Genomic DNA, 23339 nt, shown 5'->3' with positions numbered 1-23339 from the left:
ATAAGCAATACTATAATCTCTACCCAAAAACAATTAAATGAAAACCTAAAATTTGGCCTCTATTCTAATTAGAACTAATTAGAAAAACATTGTTCTTTACCCAAAAGCCAAAAAGCCTAAGTCGATTATTCATCCTTTTATGAATGTTTAAGAGTTTGTGTTTTTTATTGCAGGGAGAACCCTCGTGCAAGCATCTTCCCAGAAAGCTCTTATGTCTCATCCAAACACTCATCTTGTAAACACGACACAACTTACTCAACCTCCAAGGTAGACCATAGGCAAAAATTAATAAACTTATTACTGCTTGTACTTTGCATATGCCATCATTCTTACAGAGCTCAAATGATTCAATCACAGTTGCCCAACTAATACCTCCCAAAAATTTGTTTCACTCTAAATTCTCTTTTCTTTTACCCTACGGTAAAACTCCTTTGATAATTGCTTCTCAATCTTTTATTCACAATTCCATAGTCGTACAAATCGGTGAAAAACATTTTGGGTATGTTTTTACTTAAACTTCCTGAAGGAGCCACAATATTATGAATATTACAATTCCTCTTACCAAGCCTGTTTTCCGCAATAGGCTTTGCTTTACTACTCCATGATTGTCATCAGGCCATTTAAATGTGAAAGTTGTGATATTTTCTCATTCAACTCCTTAATCTCTAAACTACACTTTTCCAGTTTCGTCCCCACTTTTACAACCCTGAAAACGCTAAATTAAAAAACATGCAATCCAGAAATCAGACAAAATTGCGTGCCTTAGGAACTTCCAGCCTAATTAAATGTGTTTTTTAATGTTTTCCAAGTGCATAACATTGAAACCCTCAGTATAAAGCTTTTAATGAATCATATTTGCAAACAATTGAAGCCCTAGCAGTTCTGGACCTTACAAGGGTCTAAAAGCTATTCTTTCTCAGGCATCATAGAAAAAAACAAAAAGCGTCATGGTTGTTAACATTTTCCAAGTGCATAAAATCAAAACCCTCAGTATAAAGCTTTTGATGAATTACATTCGTAAACAAATGAAGCCATGATTGTTTTGAATTTGAACCTTATAGAACTCTAAAAGTAGTTTTTCCTTAGATGTCATGAAAAAAAACAAAAAATGTGTTCACAAATTTCAAAGCTATCTTTGTAAAAGTAGTGTGAATCGTTCAATTATTTACTAGTTTTCAATACAATCAAACAATGTCAGATGCACCAGCTATTCAACACAGACCTACATTCCTGTTCAAGTCGTCAAATTTCCACTGAACACAAATTGATTGTGCTTAGTTTCTATTGCAACATAGAGAATTTTTTAACCTTAAATTATAAAGAATAAAATATGAGCTACATGGGTTTGTTGAGTACTAAAAGTGGGGATTCAAAGAATGTCACCAATTCAACCCCCCTCTACGGAAAGGTGCCTCATTATCACTCCTCCACAATATAATAAGGTGACCAAAGGTGACCAAAGTTTTCATATCCAACCCTCAATGTAGTAAGGTAACCTACAATCTCAGTGCCCTTGAATTATTTGACCACTGGCTTTCTCATCTCCAACCAATTGTTAACAAATAGTTAAACAACATTCTATATTTGTCAATCCCTTCTTGCACACAATCTTGACTCCACAACTACAACTATTATGAAAAAAACCAAGGAGGCCAGAGAAATGGACACAGAAAAAACAATTGTGTTAGGCTTATTCTTCTTGTGAGGAGTTTGCGCCACATCCTCCAAAAGTGCCAAAATGGGAAAAAAATCATCAGGAGCATGGACAGGTTGATCTACATTTGCTTTAGATGGTCTCCCTTTACTATCATAGGGATCTGCTCCTCCTGATATTGTGCTTAAAAGTATGGAGTCGTTGAAACAAAGTTTAGAGATATCCCCACTTTGAAAGTTTTGAAAATCTTCTTTATTATGTGCCATGGTTAAATCCTATCTAGTTGCTTATGATTTGGATGTTATCTGCACTCTAAACCAATAAAATTTGATGTAATTTAAAGTAGTAGCAGCATGTGTAAAATGAATCTGTACTGTTTTCTCACAAGCAAAATAATAGTGGAAATTACATTTCAAGTGCTATCTAAATAACAACTATTTACTTTTCTCTGAGAATCTTGATGCATGAGAAACAACTATTTACTGTTATGTTCATGTTTTTTTTAATTTGTCAAGATTTTGGTGTATCTTTCATCATAGGTTTTGCATTTTTGTGCTTAGCAGTTGCAAATGTCTTGTGTCTATAACCCATATTCTTTAAAGAAATTTCCCAGAAATCACAGAAGTATCATATGAACAATATCAACAAGACATTTCACCAATGGTGTTTATATTGTGCAAATGGCAAGTCTTTGGCAAATTCGCATGGACTGTGAACAACACCATTATTCACATTGTCAAACAATAAGACCTAGTAAGCCTATTGTAGTACAAAACCTTCAACCTATATCGTTCAGTTGTTATAGCATTAAGATTGGGTATTGTGAGAATGTAAAACTGCAAGTTTCATTCTAGGTTTAGTGGTTCAATGCAAGAACTTATTGCCATGTAGGTTTCTGTACCCAGTGTCATGGGATATTTTACATGAATGATACCTCAACGTTCAAAGACAAAATGCACTGTTTTAATAAGTTTAACATGAATATCAATTCTGATTTCATGTATTTGTGTCATATTGATGTTATGATTGGGTCTTCTTTTAAGGCAGCATACATATATACTGATACTCACAATATCTAATTTCAAATAAAGATTTTTGCTTAACATATTTTTAAATGTAATTTGCACCAATGATCTAAGCATCCAAGATGAAGCCCTTTTTTGTTTTGGCTAGTTTTTGAACATTTACTAGCATTGATTTACAATAGCTTTCAAGTGCTCAATTGCTCAATATAGTTTGGTTGACTTACTGCCAATTGTTGCCAAGAGGGCAGAGTGGTAGCTAGCTGAAACCTACTGCAATGAGGAGCGCTACTAGCATGAGCACTTTGTTGCATACACGTCTACTAGGGCAATTGCAGTTACAACATCTGATAGAATTCATCTATCGTTTATGTTTTGACGGATACTAATACCCTGTACCACAGCTCCCATTTTGGAACAGGTTAGGAGGATGCGAGAAAAGGTTGTAATCTCTAGTTTCACACCTGCCAATCGTATGTGGTTGTGATTTTCTAAAGCCTTTTCAACAAATCCTTTTTGTTAATATCATGCAACCAGGGCATTGAGAACTGATTTCTTTCAAGAATTCTGTTAAACAGTTCAAGTTCCTTGCCTAGATCTTCAATATTTTGTAAATCCTGCGATGATGGCATTCTGCCAAACAGATCATGCGATTTTTCTATGCTTACATTTCTTTACAAACACATCTGCCACGACAGTTGCAGCTACAACAGCTGACAATATGTCTTTATTGTAGAAGTCCTATGACCCACATCAATATCCTCTCTAACGTTCCCATTTTGGCACAGACTAGGAGGATAATGGTAAAGGTTCCAAACTATGGCTGGAACAACAAACTGACTTCTCCTTACAACACTACCATTATCAAAACAAAACAACTCCATGGCCACCTTTGCACTATTAGGCAGGAACTACGCTGCCCTGCAGCACTTGTTAATTAATGCATGGATTCACAACAAGATTTTCTCAAGGGAGAAATAGTAAACCTGTCCTTTTGACATGATGATTTTGATGCTCATACCTTTGCATGCTCTTGCATAGTCAAGATATGATGATGTTCACAGGCCTCCCTTAAACATTTCAAGCTTCTTTTGATACTTACAAATCATTCTCACGTCCTATCTGCTTTTCCAAAAAACCCAACTATCAATGGCGTTGTAAAACTGAAAAAATAGTTAGAAATCACATTGCATGCGTCCTACAACTATGAAACTGAGTGCCAGACTCCTGGATCAGAATAAAAATCCATTGTAGCTCTCTACTAAGATATGAAACGTCCCTAGCCGCCATTGAAACTTGTACGCTGTTGCTGGAAATGATGAGGTGAGAACTTTAGTCGACTTGACCAAAAGGATGCCCTTTCTCTCACAATTTTTCCCTCTTTTTCCTTTGTTCACGTGCCACAACTTACTTGAGCAATTACATTTCATGGGACGGGGGCTTAACTTAGGCAATTTTTTTAGTCAAGCATTTTAAACATTAATGCCAAATATCTATGATTTAGTCATGCTAGCACTTAAGCTTTCTAACCAAAGCTTAGGGGAGAGGGCTCGATAGTTGAGCACTCTAACTTTGCACTTCTCAAAATCTTACGTGGGAATTTCATATCACTTCCAATTTTTTACAGCAGTTTACTTGGCAAGGCCCCTACTTATAACTAAGGTTTCAAGGCCACATCATCAAATATGATGCCACATCAGTATGCTTTTTGCCAAGGTGTCCAAAACAGTACAAAAAAAATGAGACCAATACTTGTGCAAAAGTAAGACCGACATGTGTGCGCTGATGTGGCATCACATGATTTGTTGCTTTTTAGTGTTTAGGGATATATTTCATTCAATTATGGGTAGTCATCATCACAATAACAACTTTAAAGTCACAACTATTGATGCAATGTTGTCAAAAAATATTGAGAATTAAATCAACAAGTGTGGGCATTAATCAGCAAATGCTATCATTAGAACATGCTCAACGACTGGGTCCTTTCCCCTATGTATACCCATTTTCCTTGTTTCAAATACGTAAGACCGGAATCTATAACAAGGCAAAAAAACATCACTGTCACGTTGGCAGAGTGCTCTTTCAAAAAGACGTACTGCCAAAAATAATTGCCAGTCAAGCCTCTTGGTCTCTGCATCAACGACATTTTGAGTTAGTCAAGGCATACATACAAACACAATAATACGAACAATAAATCCATGGCATAATATAAGGCATAGAATTTATTTGACGATAGGCTATTAACTTAATTGAAGTAGAGGTTGCGGCTACTTATCATACACAAAACAGTAAATGGTTATACTAGATGTTATATATATTAAAAAAAGGTGTATCTGCCAAATGCCAAAAGCTTGTCATTCAGTGTCTGCAATGCAATGGCTGTTGGGAGTTTCCAAAGCATTTTCAAGAAATTCATTTTGTACATTTCTTGCAAATCACATGCATAAACCAATAGAAAACTTGGTAATTCTTAAGGCTTGATATACCTGTTTAGTTGTTTCCATTGCAATAAGCTTTGTAATCCGTGTTGCATGTTTTTAGTTCTATTGATGAGAAGATGTCTGCTGGTGAGAGGCATTGAGCCTACATAAATAAGACCACCATTAACTATTCTGTATTTAGATTTATATCAAAGGTTCCATCTAAATTTAGCAAGTGATAGAGCAAGGAAACATATCAAAGGTTCAATCTAAATTTAGCAAGTGATAGAGCAAGGAAACAAATGCAATTGGCAGCTGTAAAGCTTAAGGGCTATCTGCCTCTATCGCCCTGGCTAGTGCGCTGGTAATGCATGCCAAATGAAAACTATTGAAGCACATTGCAAAATTATCAAACTACGAATATCTCAACTTTAGGATAACTAAGAAAATATCACTCATGATACAGTTCCCAAAAACAATTAATAGGCAATTTGATCGGATGAATATTAGTTCCTATTTTCTGATTGACAGCTCATATTTTTGCCCATGGATTTTTGCTGTCCATTTACAAATTGTTCTTCCGACAAATCAGCCAAAATTCCATTTTAATAATGAAATGGCTGCAGACCATAGGATAAATAGTTTTCTCCTCTCCTCGCACCATTTTCGAGAAATGCATTATTTTCTAATAGTGGAGCGAAAACATAAGTCTCTGCCTTACATGCAGGGACTAACAACATGTAACTGGAAATATTTTTGGTTTCACATTTCTGGATGAAGATTAATATGCAATATGATGAGCCGAAAATATCAGATAAAGATTCAAACTGCATATTTTTGAATACTATGCTTAATCCAACTATAGAAAATTGAAAACTATGTAAGTAATTATAGTTAATGCATGCCATTATTGTGATGTGCTTGTAGTAGTTTCCTTGATATATCAAATGATAAATTCAAAATGGTGGGGTTTGATATGAAATGTAAATACAAAATAATTCATAGTGATTTTTTTATATGCACATCAATAAGCCAGGAAAATTACCTCCCTTTGAGGCATGCATCCTACTAAATTGAACAAAATAGCCTATAAAACATCACATCTGACCACCAGATATTTGGTTTGAAGCCATAAGGAGCGTCTACAGGAATTAGAGAACAAATCAATTCTGCCACCGTAACAATGCAGAAGCATTCAAAGTATGGACTAAACAAACATTTACTCAAAAGAATCATCATCATCATCTGCAAGAGGTTGTGTTGCAGCTGCTACATGTTTTGCTTCATGCCTGAGAAAAGTAAGAAAATAAAATCATAAGCATAAAATAAATGGACAATCAAGATTAAATCTCAAAACTTCCCATAAGATTAAAAGAAAAATGTTGTGAATGCTCCACTCACTGTTCTTGAGTTGCAAGATTAATTTGAACCTCTGGGGGAGCAAGAGCAGGAGATTCCACAAAGAAGAGTATAACTGTGTGATGTGCCAAACTTGCTAATATTTTAGTGTCATCTTTGTGTCAGTCTTTCCAATCTATTTCACTGTGTCGAGGAAATGAAAGAGGCATAATTTTACCTCTTCATAGAGAAGTGTTAATTGTTAATATATCAAGGATTTTGGATTTGGATTTCGGTTAAGTTTTGGATGCCTATGAAGTTGACAATTACTGAAATAATTTTAAAAATTGAGTGAGGAACTTTTGCCCTTAGCTTTCTAATTTCATTAAATCCTTAATTGACTGATTTTCATGAATGTCTAAAATGAAACAAAGAGAGCTCAAAATGGTGAAGCAAAGAGGAACTATGTCTGCAACATTTCAATTTTTGCCACCAGTCTTTATCACAAAAGTCCTGGAAATCCAAATGCAAATGTTAAACATATGTAATATGCAAAGTCATATAAGTTTTGGCTTTAAGCTTTGGCGTTTCTTAACAAAGTTGTGGAAAACTTCTGATTGCTAGGTTTGTGAACTGTTTAAGGATTGTTGACAGTTCTAGAATTTTTTTTCTTGGTATGAGCCAACAAAGAGGATATTTTTTAAGATAAATATATTTCCTGATCATTTTTCTAAAAACTAGAGTTGCATCATTTAGTGGTTGGTTGTGTTTAATGCCTCATACTGTTGGTAGGGGATTTTGGTCAATGATTTAACCACCTATATGATGGACATCTTAAATGATCTACTTGGAAATGAGATTCTTCACCATTGCAATCTCAATCTAATCATTTTTCAATGATGCAGGTTGATATGCAGTTTAAGCTTGGTAGAGACTTAATGTTGACATTCTATTGCCAAATTAAATTTCTAGAGAGGATCACGGAGACTATATTGTGATGTTGGCATGCAGTCTTGAGTCTTCATAACCCATGATTGTGACGACGTCACTTTGGCCAGGATCATTGTCTCATGGAACCATGGTCAATATTGTTGCCTCAAGGAGCCATGGTCAATATTGTTGCCCCCACAAACCTGAATAGATAAGAAATTAGAAGGATTCACCTAGGCAATAACTATAAACTGGCCAACACAAGGTGCGCTATGGCCCCTTTTTATTGGAATCATTTCCTGCTTGATAAAATATACAAGACCATGACAATTTTCTCATAACATCTACTTTGTTTGCATTCTCCAATTTAAAAAAAAAAAGAAGCAGACATGATAATTTGTCACAATGCCAGTCGTCTTTAAATAGTGGTTACTTATTGTTTGCATTATAATTCTTGCTTTGTAAACATCATTGCATAATGAATCAGGTGCATGCCTTGGCTCAGACTATTAAAAAGCTATCTCAGTCTTTGCCGTGTTGTTAAGAAAGTGTCACTTGTTTATAAATGTAAAACAGTCATAATGAAGTGATCTAAACTTAAAATCAGACAATCCTTATAAGCATATCAAGCAGCTAATTGTAATGTCCCCTTTTGTGATTGCCCTAAATCTTGCCCAAGCACCTGTCAAAGTCTACTGACTTTACCTTGATTAATTGTGAAATCAGATATTCTGTTTGGATTGATTGACTTGCTTGTCTATTTCGATGCTTGATCAAGAATGATTACCTGATCTGTCTATATCTTATGATTGATCTGCTCTTTATGAGCAGTGATGCTAATTGAATTGTTTCCCTTCTATGATTATCAGTCTGCTGATTACTGATTGTAGATCTGTATGTCTGATCTGATCCCTTGCTTTTCATTCCATTGATCATTCAATATAGACATCTTCATTGATGATTTAATTGCTCTATGGCTGAAAATTTAACCCCACTTGCTGGTTGATGATTCTGTTGATCTGCTTATTCTATAACCCAATATAATTTATTATGAATGATCCAATTCCCCATGGCTAATTGATGCCTGTAACTTAATAACAGTGCTGATCTGGTCTGATCGTTGGTCATATCACTGAGGCTTTTGATTCCTTTCCTTTATATCACTCAATGTGGGGGAGAGGTCACACCTCTTCATCATGTATGCCCTTTGGCAAGAGACACACTCTTTCACCCTTAGCACCTGTTGTGACCTTTTTCACACATCGCCCCATTGCAAATGGGGACCCTCTCTTTTCCTGCTTTCTAGGGTTTTGTTAGTGTCCTATGACCTTCCGCTGCAGTTTCACTAAGACTTGTCCTATTTTGGAACAATTCAGGCCTTGACGATTGAAAGTTAGTTTTTGCAAATTATGTGATTCCGGTAGTTTTTGCAAATTATGTGATTCCGGAATACGAACACCACCAAAGTGCTTAGAAAGGCCAAAGGACGAAGATCGTAATTGATTTGGACGAATTTGGACAACTTTCTATTTTTAGAAAGTTTGCTATTTTGCTTTTTCCTATTTTTTAGGAAGTTTCATTTTTGGCATTTTCAGCCCGATCTCCGGTATGGCTATTTTTAGAAAGTTTTTCCTATTTTTTAGGGATGCCTTCTTTTTGCTTTTTCGGGATGCGAACCTAGGGTTTACACTTGCACTACTGACCAGCTTCGACCGGAACTCGAAAATTCCAAGTTTTGACCTAAAAAAGCTAAATCCCTAGATTTTAGGCTTTTTTGGGGGGGGATGCGAACCTAGGGTTTACACTTGCACCACTGACCAGCTTCGACCGGAACTCGAAAATTCCAAGTTTTGACCTAAAAAGCTAAATCCCTAGATTTTAGGCTTTTTGCTGCTTCAGATGATCCACATAGGCATGGATTTCAAATTTCAAGTTAATCCGGTTAAATTTGATTAAGCTATGAAATTTTGAAATTTTTTCTAAGAATTCTTCTAAGTCTGGCTAACAAGGTTTTTTTTGCAGGTTCAAATGATGTCATGATGCGGGAGGCCATGAAGAGAAGACCCTCCTAAAGTCCGCCATGTGTTGAAGACCCTCTAAAGTCCGCCTTGAGCCTTGTATGAATGATACCATGAAGAGGGACTATGTCAAAACTTCGCCATGTGTATGTGGGAGGCCATGTGAGAGCACCATCAAAACTCCGCCCAAGCATGTCAAGTGGTGGGAGCCTTGCTTGAAGTCCGCTCAAGAGGATCTTACCAAAGTCTGCCATAGGTTGGGAGGTCATGTAGGAGCAACCTCCAAAGTCTGCCATGGGTTGGGAGGTCATGAAGGAGCAGCACTCCAAAGTCTGCCATGGGTTGGGAGGTCATGAAGGAGCAACCTCTAAACTCCGCCCTATGCCTTAGCCAAAAATTTGCCTTGATAGAGCCACATCCAAAGTCCGCCAAGGTTAAGAGAGCCATGAGGAGGTGCCACCAAATTCCGCCATAGGTTAAGAGAGCCCAAAGGAGATGCCATAGAAGTCCGCCCAAGGTAAGGAGAGCCTCCAAAACTCTGCCTAGGCTATATGGTATCCTCAAAAGTCCGCTCAAACATGCCAAGTGGTGGGAGCTTTGCCTAAATTCTGCCATAGGTTAAGAGAGCCCAGAGGAGATGCCATAGAAGTCCGCCCAAGGTAGGGAGAGCCTCCAAAACTCCGACTAGGCTATATGGTATCCACAAAAGTCCGCTCAAACATGCCAAGTTGCCTAAATTCCGCCCTAGGACGTGTCTCTAAACTCCGCCCTACCTTAGCACCTTGGTGGCCAGCACTCCAAAGTCCATCATGAAGGAGGACCCTTCAAACTCCACCTAGGCTATATGGAAGACCTCCAAAACTCCGCCCAAGCATGTGGGAGCCTTGTCAAAGTCCACTCAAGGGGATGGTGCTTGAAGTCCGCCCATGAGGAGAAGTCAAGAAGTCCGCCTTGCATGGAGATGTCTTAGAAGTCCGCCTAGGGGATGTGTTCAAAGTCCGCCTAGGAAGCCATGTAGGAGCCTTGTCAAAAGTCCGCCCAAGGTAGGAAGAGCCTCTAAAGTCCGCCATAGGTTAGGAAGACTAAGGGGAAGGAAGTCAAAACTTCGCCATACCTTGGAGAAGCAAGGGAAGTCCGCCAAAATTCGAAGAAGATGAAGACAACCCATTAAAAGTCCGCCTACACATGAAAGTCAAACAAAATCAACGAAAATACATTATGTCACAAAACTCCTCCAAGATTTTGAACTCAAAGATCAAAATAGAAAGGTTTTTTTGGAAGAAAATATCTAAGGATTATTGAATATTTTCAAAATTAAATCCAAAATGGAAAGTTTTTTTGAAAGAAAATATTGGAGGATTATTGAATATCTTCAAACTTAAATCAAAATGGAAAGTTTTTTTTGAAATATTTTCTTAAAACTGGGAAACATGAAGTTAAAATTAGAAGTATGAGTTGGATGATTTTAAGGGTTTCTACTTGAAGATTTAACCTTGTCTACAAATACTTCATTATCAACTTCATTATTACACCAAGAAGGTCGAAGTTACTAAGGAGAGCTTAGTGAAGTATTTCCATTTGAAGATCATCTTGAGAAAGTTTTTGTTGGGAATTGGATAACTTTTTTTTAACAAAAGTTTTACAGATTTTTGGAGAAAGGCAACTAGTACGAGGAAGAATTATCTAAACTTTTCTGAATTTTCTGAGTATTCTGGAGAAAATTCTAGCCTTACTTCTATCCAAGTCAGAGGCGAAATTAAAATTATGAATTTTCTGAATATTTTCCAAAATTTAATAAATTGATTTTTTTTTCGAAAATTTTGGAGAAAGAAAATCATTTTTTTTGGGGTAAGTATGAAAAATTTTGAAAGTTTTGACACTTGGTGGTAACAACAAGCAGCCTTAAGATTGAGGGTTTTTGAGGTGAAAATTCAATTCTTTTGGCTAAGTATGGGAATAAAATGGAAATTTTCGAACACTTAGCCATTTCGCAACCCCGTTATTTTCGAAACTTTGCAAATTATTTTCTAACTTAATTCAATTGTTTGTCTGCAGGCCCTAGCCATTATGAAATTTCAAGTAGACAAAGATGCTCCTCCCGAGTCGAGGATGACTTCAAAATGGAAGAACATCAATGACACCAACCTCGGACACATCAATCTGAGGGAATTTAAGAAGCGAATGTTTGGTCTGGATAACCTTGTGCCTACCACCATTGCGCGAAAGATGATGAAGAGTGGCATCGTACATGCTACTGGCTTCCTCCCCACCATGCAGTGCAATGAACTAGTGGTCGAATGTGCCAAACACTACAACCCCATCAGTAAGGACATTGTTGCCCCTGATGGAAGAGTGCTAGCGAATATCAGTGACGAGGCCATCAGAGAGGCCTTCAGGATCCCAGAGTACCACAACACAGTGTATATGACAAAGGACGAAGTTGACGGTCTGTACCATGACCACCTAGAGGAATATGATGCCATAGTTAACCATTCCTGGCTAGACAAGCCGAGGAAGGGCGCCTCCAAACTGCAAAGGAAGAGCCTAGTGCGAGCATACTTCAAGGAGGACATCGGAGACATGATTTTCCTGCTCAATAGAATAATGGGAAATCCTCAGGGAGCTCCATTCGAACCCTGGATGTATTATTTCATTAATGAAATAATCAATGGAGTAAAAATGATAGACTAGGCCAAGATGATCAGCGACAACCTAGATAGCCAACTGAGGAACCTGGAGACGAATAGGACTTTCTTCATGAGTTCTTACTTGTTTTATTCCTTGGCCAGGACCTATAGGTACAGAGGTCTCACTTGTAGAGGAGAAGTTGGGAACAAGGAGAACCAGTTTCCAATGTATGATTGCTATCCCCAGCTCCACATGGAGGAGAAATTCCATTTCAAAAGAGTGAATGATACCTTCCCGATGCACATTACCCGGACACTTCAAGGTGGGCTGCACCAAAGGCTCTCTCAAGAGTCTATGGACTTCATTGATCGATTCGGGTGTTGGTACATCCAATATCCAAAATTCACTTACCTCTGAATTCAGGGATTCTCCGGGCCTCCATACAAGCTTCCAGCTTACCCTGCCAACCAAGTGGTGTTGCTCGAGGTTGTGAGACAATTGGAGGAGTATATAGTGATTCAAAGGGATAAGCAGAAGAAGGTAGGAACGTCCTCACTTACAATTGGCAATGGGCTGCAAACATGTCCATCATCACAAGCTGCTGCAACCACTGAGAAGGAGCTGGCCTGGTATCTCTTCTATCAATACAAGGCACGAAGGAATTTCGATCCATTCCATAGGATAAAGAAGGTCGAAGGAACAACGTTTGAGCATAGACTGGATCTAGAAGACTATTGGGCTAATGCAGCCGATAGCTTCGAGATCAGGAAGAGATTCTGGTCAAGAATCCCTTTGAGTATGGTGAGAGCAATAGAAGTATTCAGAGTTGCCGATCAGGTAGAAGAAAGCCTAGAACTTCAGCAGCCGGGCTTTGAAAAGATGAAAAATGAACCCTTAGTTTTAATAGATTGGATAGAGGGAGAGAAATCAGATTTAGCAGACCTCATGAGGTCGGTGGTTGAGTATTCAAGGTGGTGGGCGGCTGAAAAGACAAAGCAGTTGAAGGCCAAAGGTGTGACCTTGACTTACGAATTAATGGGAGTAGATGATACTCTATCCATCAATCCTTGTACCTCTGTCGGGGATGTTCGAAATCCAAAGAGTGTTGGGTCAAGAAAGAGGAAGGAGCTGGTTGGAAGCTCCACAAAGGTCACAGGGAAAAGGGTTGTAGGTGAGAGAAGAGAGTCCAGTGAAGGCCACTCCATCCTAAGTGTTGCTTCCATTATGCCCAATCAAAATGCAATCGGGGAACGAGAGATGAGCATCTGCATGATTGATGATGAAGTAAGAGTGCTTTCTCAACCAGTTAGGGAAGTAGTGGAAGAGGTCATCCAAAGTCCAGACAAAGAGCAAATTGAAGCACCTACAGTCTTCTTGGATGGCATACTAGCAAACCCAAGAGAGGCAGATGATGAGTTTGACCGAAACACTGTAGAGCAATCAACCATTCTAGATTGGCTGAGAGAAAGAATAAAGGCCAAGGTTCCCAAGGAGGCCTGCTCCGAAGAGGTCACTGCAGCATTTCTAGAGAAGGTGAATGAGCCCACTATAACTAAACCACCCAAACCCGCCAGGAAGTTTTCCCTAATTCAAAGAGACAGTGCAGGATTCAAGACAGTCCAGATAGCAGTGCCCAAAGAAGGGAAGACTAGAGACAATGTCACTACGGATGATTACAAGGTTACCACCATAGAGCTGGGTAAGCCCACCCAGGACCAAGAGGTCCAATATTTTGACGACTCCTGCAACGTTCTAAAGACGAGTCTAGCTTATGAAAGAGAAAAGAGGAAGAAGGTTGAAGAAGAGAACCAGCAGTGGAGGAAGTATGTTCTCCATCTTACCAACCCACTCAACCGTGAGGTCCCAGTTACTCCGCCATAGCCTCTTCAGTAGGGATCAATGAAAGACTATGATGATATGAAGGGCTCGTACACTCAAGCAAAGGAGTGGATTTCAGATGCTTCAGTGCGTGCTGACACACTAGTAGAAAACTTAGTATCGGCACATGAGTCAGCTTCTTTATTGATCGATCGTATCCAGGATCTAGCCTCCAATTGGGAAGAGGTGGATGAAATTCAGAATGAAATACTCCCTCATCTGAAGGTTATCCGAGGCATGTCGAAGAGAAGCTTAGTGGATGCAGGCATCATACAGACAGGAGACAGGTACGACTTCAGCACATGGTACTATATTTTGGTCACTCGGATTGAGGTTCTGAAGAAATCCGAGACCAAGTGCTTTGAGACAGAGGCAAATGTTAGAGAGATCCTGGGCAAGGTATTCCGTGTGGCGTCAAAGATCTAGAAGAAGGAAAGCCTAAGGGAGAAGCATTTACAAGCAGAGAACCTGAGAGCCAGGATTCAGGCAAGCTTCTTCAAGGATTCAGGGATGATTGACAAAGGCGATCTTTCAAAGATTGCAAGCTTCTTCTCCATCGATGAGAACTTCCTCACCCAAGCAGTTGAGTGGGAAGGCATTCTTGCCACATGTACCGATGATGTGGACATCATCGACTTCCAGATTGGCGGTTTGCCAAGTGTCACCATGGAGGAAGTCAAGCTCATTGTGTCCAGATACGCTGAATCTCTGAAAGAAGAAAGTGGCCACTCACCTCAGTGAAATTAGCAGTTGTGCCACATGTCACTCTCCTATTCATTTAAGCTGATAGTTTTTTGGGAAACCCTAATTAGGGTTTAGGACTTTCAATCTGGGCCCTTGATCACTGTTTGATCTCGGTCGTTCGTTTATTTTGAAAAACTATATAAGGTTACCTCCTCTCATTTGGAGAGTGTGAGGTTTTTGATGTATTGTTGCTTAAGGTCATTTCCAGATAATATATTGCATGTGCACTACTTTGTAATCCCTATTATTTGAATGATTTGCATGGTTTCAATTGCCTCAACACTTAGTTAGAATTAATTTAGATTTTCTTTCATTGTTGTTAATTTGAATGAAGGATTTGATAAGTGTCAATTGATGGTGTATCTTCGCTCATACTTTTGGTAAATGGATGATTTCCACTCTACCGTGCAAAGTTAGTCTGAGCCCATCCCCTATGCATCCCAACATCTCGATCATAAGCACAACCCATTGAAGATTGCACCGCTCTTGTGTAGTTGTCCCTAGTGTGGCGAAGCAAGGTCTGGTTTTCTCGAGAGCACCCAATTGATACCGTCTCCAGAATTCGTAGGATTAGATTAGCCTTCTCAAACCCTATCCTTTTTTCCCTTTCTTTTGAAAGTCTAAATCCCAAAAAATTCCCAAAAAAAAGAAGAGTCTAAAATTGCTAAATCCATCTAAGTCCAGCAGTTCAAGATACTTGTTAAACGTAAGTCCCCCTTGAAATTTCAGCATACACTACCCAAGAAGCTATTCCACTAAAGCCGCTTGTTCGCACATATAGACCTTGGAATCAGTAGTGATTTTTCAGGAGAGGATAGAATACCTTCGGGTATCCTATCCTAATGTTTGGTAGATGATAAAACAGACACCAACAGCACCCTTTAAAAGAGTACGACTCTTTATTATTTCTGCCCTTTGAAAGGGACACAACCTTTCACAATCAGTTCTGCACTCCTCATTTAAATCAGATCTGCACTTCTGATTTCCAAATTATCCCCCTCAAATGAGGTTCTCTTCTCCCTTTTATATCTCATGTTTGAGGGAATCACAACCTTTCATTTCATGTCTTTTGGCCATTCATTAACTTAATTAAAATTTAATTATATTCAATTAAAAATTTAAATTTTATTATTATTATTCACCATTAACTTGTATTTCAAAGTGGGGACATTACACTAATACAGAGAGAAGACATCAGAATTCAGCTACACATCACAAAAAAGACAGTTTTGGTGATAATGAAGGACAAAACAAAATTGCTTTTGTGATAAGCATAATTAGTAATTACATATTAGACATGACAGAGACCTAGAACATGTCAAACTATTAAAATCTGAAATACAGATGTCTGGATTACTAGTGAAAAGAGCCAGAAAACAACTATATATTAGATAAGCAACATAATTTTTCATTATTGAAACTTGGAGAATGATTAATTTGTCACTAGATGATAGCCAAACAAGTGTGAACGCTTTTGGAAAGATCATGCAAATTTCATTAACATCCATGAGACCAAATTAACAACTTATGGGACTTGACCGAGGTATAACTAAAAGTGCAATAGTAATGATGGAAAGAAAAACAAAATTTAATCAACTGTCATAAGTCGATGGACGTTGTTTTCTACCAAAATAAAAAAACATGAAATAAGTTTTATCATCCTCTTGTCATTCAATGCTTTCTATTAGATAACTAACATAACATCTCACTCCTGAAATTTGGATAATGATTAATTCAAGTAACTAGATGATAATCAAACAAGTACTAACACTTTTGGAAAGATCAAATAGGTCTTCATTAACACGCTTTTAAGCCAAATTAGTTGCTTATGGGAACCAACTGAAAGTGCAATAATAAAGAGGGGAAAAAAAACAAAATTAATCAACTATCCCCAGCAAATGGATGTTAGCTATAAATTATAACAAAGATGAAATCGGTTTTATCATCCCATTTCCAGGCTCACAAATTCTCTTTTATGTTCTTGGAGATTATTAGATCTTAAGTAAGCACTATTTCCTTCTCATGTGTGTAAAAGAATGCATAAAGTACGATGTAAGCATAGAGCGTTCAGTCTATTGTGGCCTATTATCACTTCAATTGTCCATGTCCCATGTACTCAATATTAAGTTATTAATCTGTTATTTCAAAAGTTTAGACCTTTTCAGATTTTGTTTCTTGTCTCTATTGCTATAACTCTTGTATTCCATACAAACTTTAGGTCAAGTTGTTGAGTGGTTCTAAACTTCCAAAGGCCCTCAACCAGCTGGAAAGGAGGTTTAGGCCTTTAGAAATCTACTTAATCAAGGCCCTCAGTCTAATGGGCATTCAGGTTTTCCTTCTCCCCTTCAAAGTTTCAATAGGGTAGCATACAAATCATTTATGCAATCTCTAAGTCAGGTCTTCAATCACTTGAAACCCCTATGCCAAGGTCAAATGGCCTCTAAGGACTCCAGGGTCAATCTCATAAAAGAGATTCTTGTCCCCATTCATTGCAGCTGATTAGATGTAATGGTTATAGGATGAATAGACCCATAAATCACTACATCCTATAAACCAATACACTTTGAACTTAGAAAGGAGCTTCAAACATTCATCCAGTTTGTCGGGTTATCATCTTCTTGAGAATTCAAGTAGTAGTAGCTTCAGGAAGCAATTCAAATCACCAACAACTTTACCCAATTCAAATATGTGATCCAAAATTATGTTGCTACTTATTATCATTACAACGAGGTACCCATGGTATTTCATATAGATTTGCATAATAAATACAAGCTCAGTAATGCCAGCAAACAGAGTAAGTTGAATATTCCTCCTAGATTGAAGACAAAATCACAAGTATTGTGCATATGGAGCCAATCAGGTTTGCTTCATATTCCTATATTTGTTGGAAGCAATGGATAACCAATAAACCACACAACCAGTTACCAAAGAGTTGAATATTGCGCTTTACTTTTTCATTCACATTGACCGCAACTGGCCCTTCATCAATCTTCATTTATGACAACATTAGCCGCAGACTTTTACTTTTGAAGAAACAGTGTTTCTTTGAAAATGTTGATAAAATGCTATAATTATTAAATTGCATAACTCTCACTACCTTACATTCTCATATTAATAGCATCGATGTACTTAGTTCCTCTGTTTTCTTCTGGTGTGATAACTTTGTTCATTTGTCTGCTAAATATTTTGCTGGAACTGCTTTTCATTTTGGAAGAAATTTACTTTCTTACTGAAAAAATCACAATTTTAATTTTAGATTGCAACAAATGCAAGGTAATCTACCAAAATATCAGTGAATAAACAGTGAAGATATTTAGATTTGTGGTCAAATGTATTTCAACCCTAGAGGCAGACAGCATTCCTTCGTCATGCAATACACACTCTAAGCTTTCTAATGAATTTTATTTGGAGTCATTGTAAGCCATATGTACAAGGAAAGTTATGCCTCATTAGAGATATTGAACTATTACGAGAGTATTGATGACACATGAACAAACATGCTAGTGGAGTACACAAATTTGTTTGTATAAATTTGTGTTAACTGTAATTTTTTCCCTATCTCTGGATTATTATAGGAATTTTAACTATTTCTGATATTTGCAGTTCCCCATGCGGTAATGAAATCATCCAATCATGTATAGTCATAAGTTGAAAAAAAATTAGAATTTTAAGTATAGAGCTTTGGTGACTGGTATTTGGCCTTTTCATCACCAATTAGCTGTGCTCAATGGTTGATGGCAATGTAGCTATAGACTAGGATGGTTTTGACTGAGAATGAGCACTACGAGATGTAAATCATCCTTGCACTAAGTGTCATATGGTGCAATGGAGTAGCTGTGTGCAAATATTGGGGGTAAATGCATCAGGGCCTATGATCACTAAATGAGGCTGTTGGAGAAGGGACTCTAGAAAAAGCATAATCCAGTCAGACCACACACTTTTAGAGCCAATAATCAACCTTAAAATAGATATTGCATGACTAAATTTTCCTCTCAAGTTCCGAAAGTGCTCAAGTGGGTATGCAATATGCATCCATGCTACTCCTATAAGCCATTTTCCGTGTTGAGGTCTGCAACTCATGTCTAGGAAGGGCTGACATATCAAAGTAATTATGACAGGATCAAAAAGAGCTTTTTTGAGAAATATCAATTTAGAATGAAAACCTAATACTCAAAGGTCTACAATCTATAGATGTAATGTCCCTTTTCAATAATTTTATAAATCCTACCACTTTATTGAGATTCTTGTCCATGCAATATACTTAATAAATATGTAATTCCAAACGCCAGCATCTAAACACAAATATTTATTATTGAGACCCTTGGCACATCAATGTCACTATTATTACAATGAATGGGTCATGTAATTACCATAAGGAGTAGACATCTGTCAGCTCTGTCGATCAGCTTTGCAGTGACTGCAGTCATAACAACCTATACATTCCTACAGTAAGATACAAATCCCTCGGACAACTAGCTATTGAAAAAGTACTTGTAAAATTTGTTTTAATGTAGCTGTTATGACAACCTCCGTAACTGAAAAAGGTGAATTAAAAGATTTTTATTGTTGATTTGTCTCAGCCAGTGGATAAACAGAGCATGTTTACTAACATACTCCAATTTTAGGGATAATATGAGGATAACACTAAAAAACAAAAACATTGAAAAAGGAGTAGAGAAAAGGACTTGCCTTTCACAATTGAGGGTATAGACACTGAAGAAAACCCTTGGAATTGCTTTACCTAACAACAATGGCTGGATACTATTAAGGAGCACAGTGAAGCCCAACAAATTTGACAATTGAGCACTACTTCTATAATTATGAGAATGCAAATACACAAATCTGTTTGACACATGCTGTCAAACTTCATGTGCCCTGTATACGCTTACACATATTGGATAAAAGCCTACCAGGATAGTTGCAACTATAACATTTGACAAAAAAACCCTTCCTTTTCTTTTGACAGATCTCCATATCCTATTCCAAATCCCCCATTTTGGCACTGTCAAGCAGGATACCGTGAAAAGTTAATGAATTTGGCTGAAAACCTTCCAATTGGTTTTGCTCAAGAGTTTATAAAGCCTTTTTGGAAAATCCATTTTGTGCATATATTGCAACCTTGCCATACAAGAGACCACCTTTTTTTTAAGGATTTCCATCAAACAGTTCAACACCTTGCTTATACTTGCATGTTTTGCATAGGTGTCTAAATATGTCTTGGCCAAAACACCAACCTTGGAATAGAGCATGGACATCTACCACACCACTTCCACAATGTTTTCCAGAGCACTTCAACAATGTCTAGGGCATAAAACTAGCCTTGGAATAGAGTATAGAAATCTATCAATGCATTATGTGTGCAAGTTGGAAACGACTTCAGTACACCAAAAAAGAAACAATATTAAATTTATGTATAGCAAAAAATCCATTAACATGTATAATATAACGTTGTAAATTTATACTCATCCCCTTGTTTACAGTGTGCACAAAGACATTTTTTAGTAGAAAAGTAGGTACAAGTTGGATATGAGCAAGACACTTAAAAAGAGAATCCAAGTTTTCTCCTGTTAGTCCATTTTTTATGCTGCTCTACAAGTACTAGAATGCATCTAATTAAGTTAGGCTCAAAGGACTTCTGTTTGTTTTCTTGGCAATATAATGTATCTTTTGGTTTATAAGAAATAGACTTCTTACATTCCCGTGGATTGTTAAATTTCAAAACTTGAGGGAACTGACACCATTTTCACCTCAATAGGAACATTCACGAGCTTCTTGCAACACAGATATCCTTGCCTCTAAGCTTTTGCAGTATCATGCTTAAGAAACAATAACCAAGCTAGACTTCCCATCAAAGAAGCAAAAATTCTGACATATAAAAATAGTTAACCCCACATGAAATTTACCCCTGTTCAATGCATAAGATAAAGAGAGCAATCCAACTTAAAAAATCGCTATATTAAAAGAGCCAAAAATATGAAACATATACCCTAAAATCTTGCGAAATACTAACAACTAATTTTCTCAAAAATCAAATACGGGGAAACAACTGCAAGGCTTAAGATCCCTCAAAATGTCAGCGAAACTGCTGAAATCCTTCAAATATTTCCTATGTAACCTTTGATTTCAGGTTAAGCCAAGTTGATAGATGAGAGGAAGTAAATTAGCATACCATACACATGTAGTTAGAAGTTATCCAGATTTCTAGGAATGCGGAAATCAATGTGGACTCCATGCTAGAGAATTCCCCAAATTTTTGAATTGGTAGGAGATTGAAATAGAAAAATAAAAATGCAAACGTTTCATGACAAAACAAACACTAGAGATGCCAAAAGCACAAACATTCGATCTGATAAACCTTCGCATAATGATAAAAACAGAAAAATAAGGTGAGAAAAAATAGATGAGAATCAATATAGAAATCACACGATCACTGTCTGATTTCCTTGCGTGCCTCATGTTGTCTTCTAGAATCAATCGGCATAGCAACAAAGACCTACCTGCGCTGAAATGGGAGCTTTTGAATGATGTTGCAACTCCCTTAATAGACATGTATGAGAAAATGTAGTAGCGTAGACAAGGCACGTCACACGGCCTCTACTGCACTCCATGAGCCAGAGATGTACATTATTTACTAATAGGAGAGTGAAAACACAAGTCTCTTCTAGATAGGCAGGAATTAATAATCAGATGTTGATGACTTAATCACTATCTCGAGCTTAATCAAATTCCTGCATTTCCATAACACGATTTGTGCGTTCACTGTTTCCCAATAAGTGTCCTGCTAGATCTATATCCTGTGTTTTCTAATACTGATGTTAATATTGGTGATTCCATACCATCTGAAATACAACACGCCATCACTACAACTTTCCTTCATATTGCTATCATTGCATCCATGTTTGGAAGAGTTGTATTTCAGATAGTATGAAATCACCAAGATTAAGCTCTTCTTCCCGTGAGTTTGAGGACACGGTAGATTGAGGCGGCTAGGGTTTGTTTGGTGTCAGGGCCACAATGGTTTATGAATACATCATAGTGCACCTTTTTGTTGGAGTTGAAAACGATACAGATGGAGACGGTGAAGGGGATTAAATTAACGAGGGAATGGAAGAGATTGGTAAGATACTGAGCTAAGAGATATAATGGTAATAGAAACAATTATGCAGAGAACGGGACCCCTAGCGAGCTAAGAGAGAATGGTAAGATGGCGAGATAAGCCAGGGAGACCCCAGTTTAGCGTGCGTAACAGGACCATGATGAAAATTGTACGCCACAACCCCTGGACGAAGCGGCCCCTTTAAAAACATCTCATCATTTTATTCGGTGGAAGAACCCAGCAATCTGTATATGGATCGCAGATGGGTTTGACAATATGGTATCATGCGCTATCTCTTATTCTTGCTGGATGGATTTGTTCGGAGGTACTTAACTGCTTGCAAATTATACATATTTTATTCTTTTGTGACACTAGGCCAACTCAGATTATATTGTTGTTGTGTAATTAATTTAAAATTAGAATATATTTTTAATCTTTAATTAATTAATAGATACAATAAAAGTGTATCTTAGGAGCAACCTTTATTCAATCATATATTTAGCACATCATATGAATGCTATATTTTTTTTTGAAGTGAATTTGACGGTATAATTGTAATAGGGACTAATAATGTTAACTTAACAATTATATAAATCATTAAGATTTTTTGTATCTTAATTAAGAGCTACAAAATATAAAAGAAAAAATAATCAAATTATCTTTAATGTTATATATCATTGATTTATTTAGTGGAGAAGGAAGAAAAACTCAAAATTTTATATGAAAAAATTATTTTAACATTAATTAGGAGCCACAAAAACATTTAATTTTCTTTAGAAATAAAATTCGTTCTTTAATAATTATGTCATTAAAATCATTTGTATCTTAATAACTAGGAATCACAATTCTTTTATGTCAAAGATGTTATATTCATGAGAAGGATTAATTGTAACAACTATGAGAACACATAATGCACAAAATTGCTCTACTCTAGATCTAAAGACTTCGCAATATTGTTCGCACATTACCTAAATTTTCAAGGAAACCCTAGGATTGAGCATGAACTATGAATATCTCATAAAACTCAAGCTGAATTTGTTTCACACACAATAGGCATATGCGAGGCCAAAAAATTAAAAGATCTCTTTATACATCTGCTCTCTATATGTTATTTTGAACTTTATTTAAATATTAAGATTCATTTCTATTCTAACGAGTTTTAGTTTTTGTATACTAGAAAGTGTCTCTTTAATGATTGTGTAATTGACTTGTTTAAGGGCCAAAAAAAAATGTATCTTAACTAGAAGGAAGTTGTCAATTTAATGATCTATCTTACACATCAAAGACAAGTTTTATTTTTCAAATATGTTAAAACTATCTTATTTAGTATATATTAAAGATATACACCTTATATATATATAATATCTTTTGGAAAGATTTTGAATATACTATAAAAAATTATATAATTTAATAATATATATTTTAATAGATACTTTGATTTATGTGTATGTATATATACATATACACATATACATACATATATACATACATGTAAATACACATGTACATATATACATAATCATGAAATACTATTAATAAAATATTTTTCAAAAAAAATGTGTATAATTTTGTAATCAATGTTTCAAGTCATACTTCATGATTCATTCTTAA

The 23339-nt window shown here is 36.7% G+C and overlaps 1 long non-coding RNA gene across 2 annotated transcripts; it reads right to left on the bottom strand.

The window, feature by feature from the left end:
* Positions 1-4352: 4352 nt before the first annotated feature.
* On the bottom strand, positions 4353-22031 carry LOC131053824 (uncharacterized). 2 transcript variants are annotated; one of them, XR_009107776.2, is made up of 4 exons: positions 21130-22031; positions 6142-6385; positions 5163-5259; positions 4353-4807 (listed from the first exon to the last, which is right to left on the bottom strand). It is a non-coding gene; the product is annotated as an uncharacterized LOC131053824 (long non-coding RNA). The 2 variants fall into 2 exon arrangements; XR_009107775.2 differs by lacking the exon at positions 6142-6385 and having other exon boundaries at positions 21130-22029.
* Positions 22032-23339: the final 1308 nt, after the last annotated feature.

This window comes from Cryptomeria japonica, chromosome 3 (assembly GCF_030272615.1).
Source record: "Cryptomeria japonica chromosome 3, Sugi_1.0, whole genome shotgun sequence".
Classification (NCBI taxonomy): domain Eukaryota; kingdom Viridiplantae; phylum Streptophyta; class Pinopsida; order Cupressales; family Cupressaceae; genus Cryptomeria; species Cryptomeria japonica.
The sequence above is the reverse complement of the archived record's forward strand: the minus strand, read 5'-3'. Positions and strand labels throughout refer to the sequence as shown.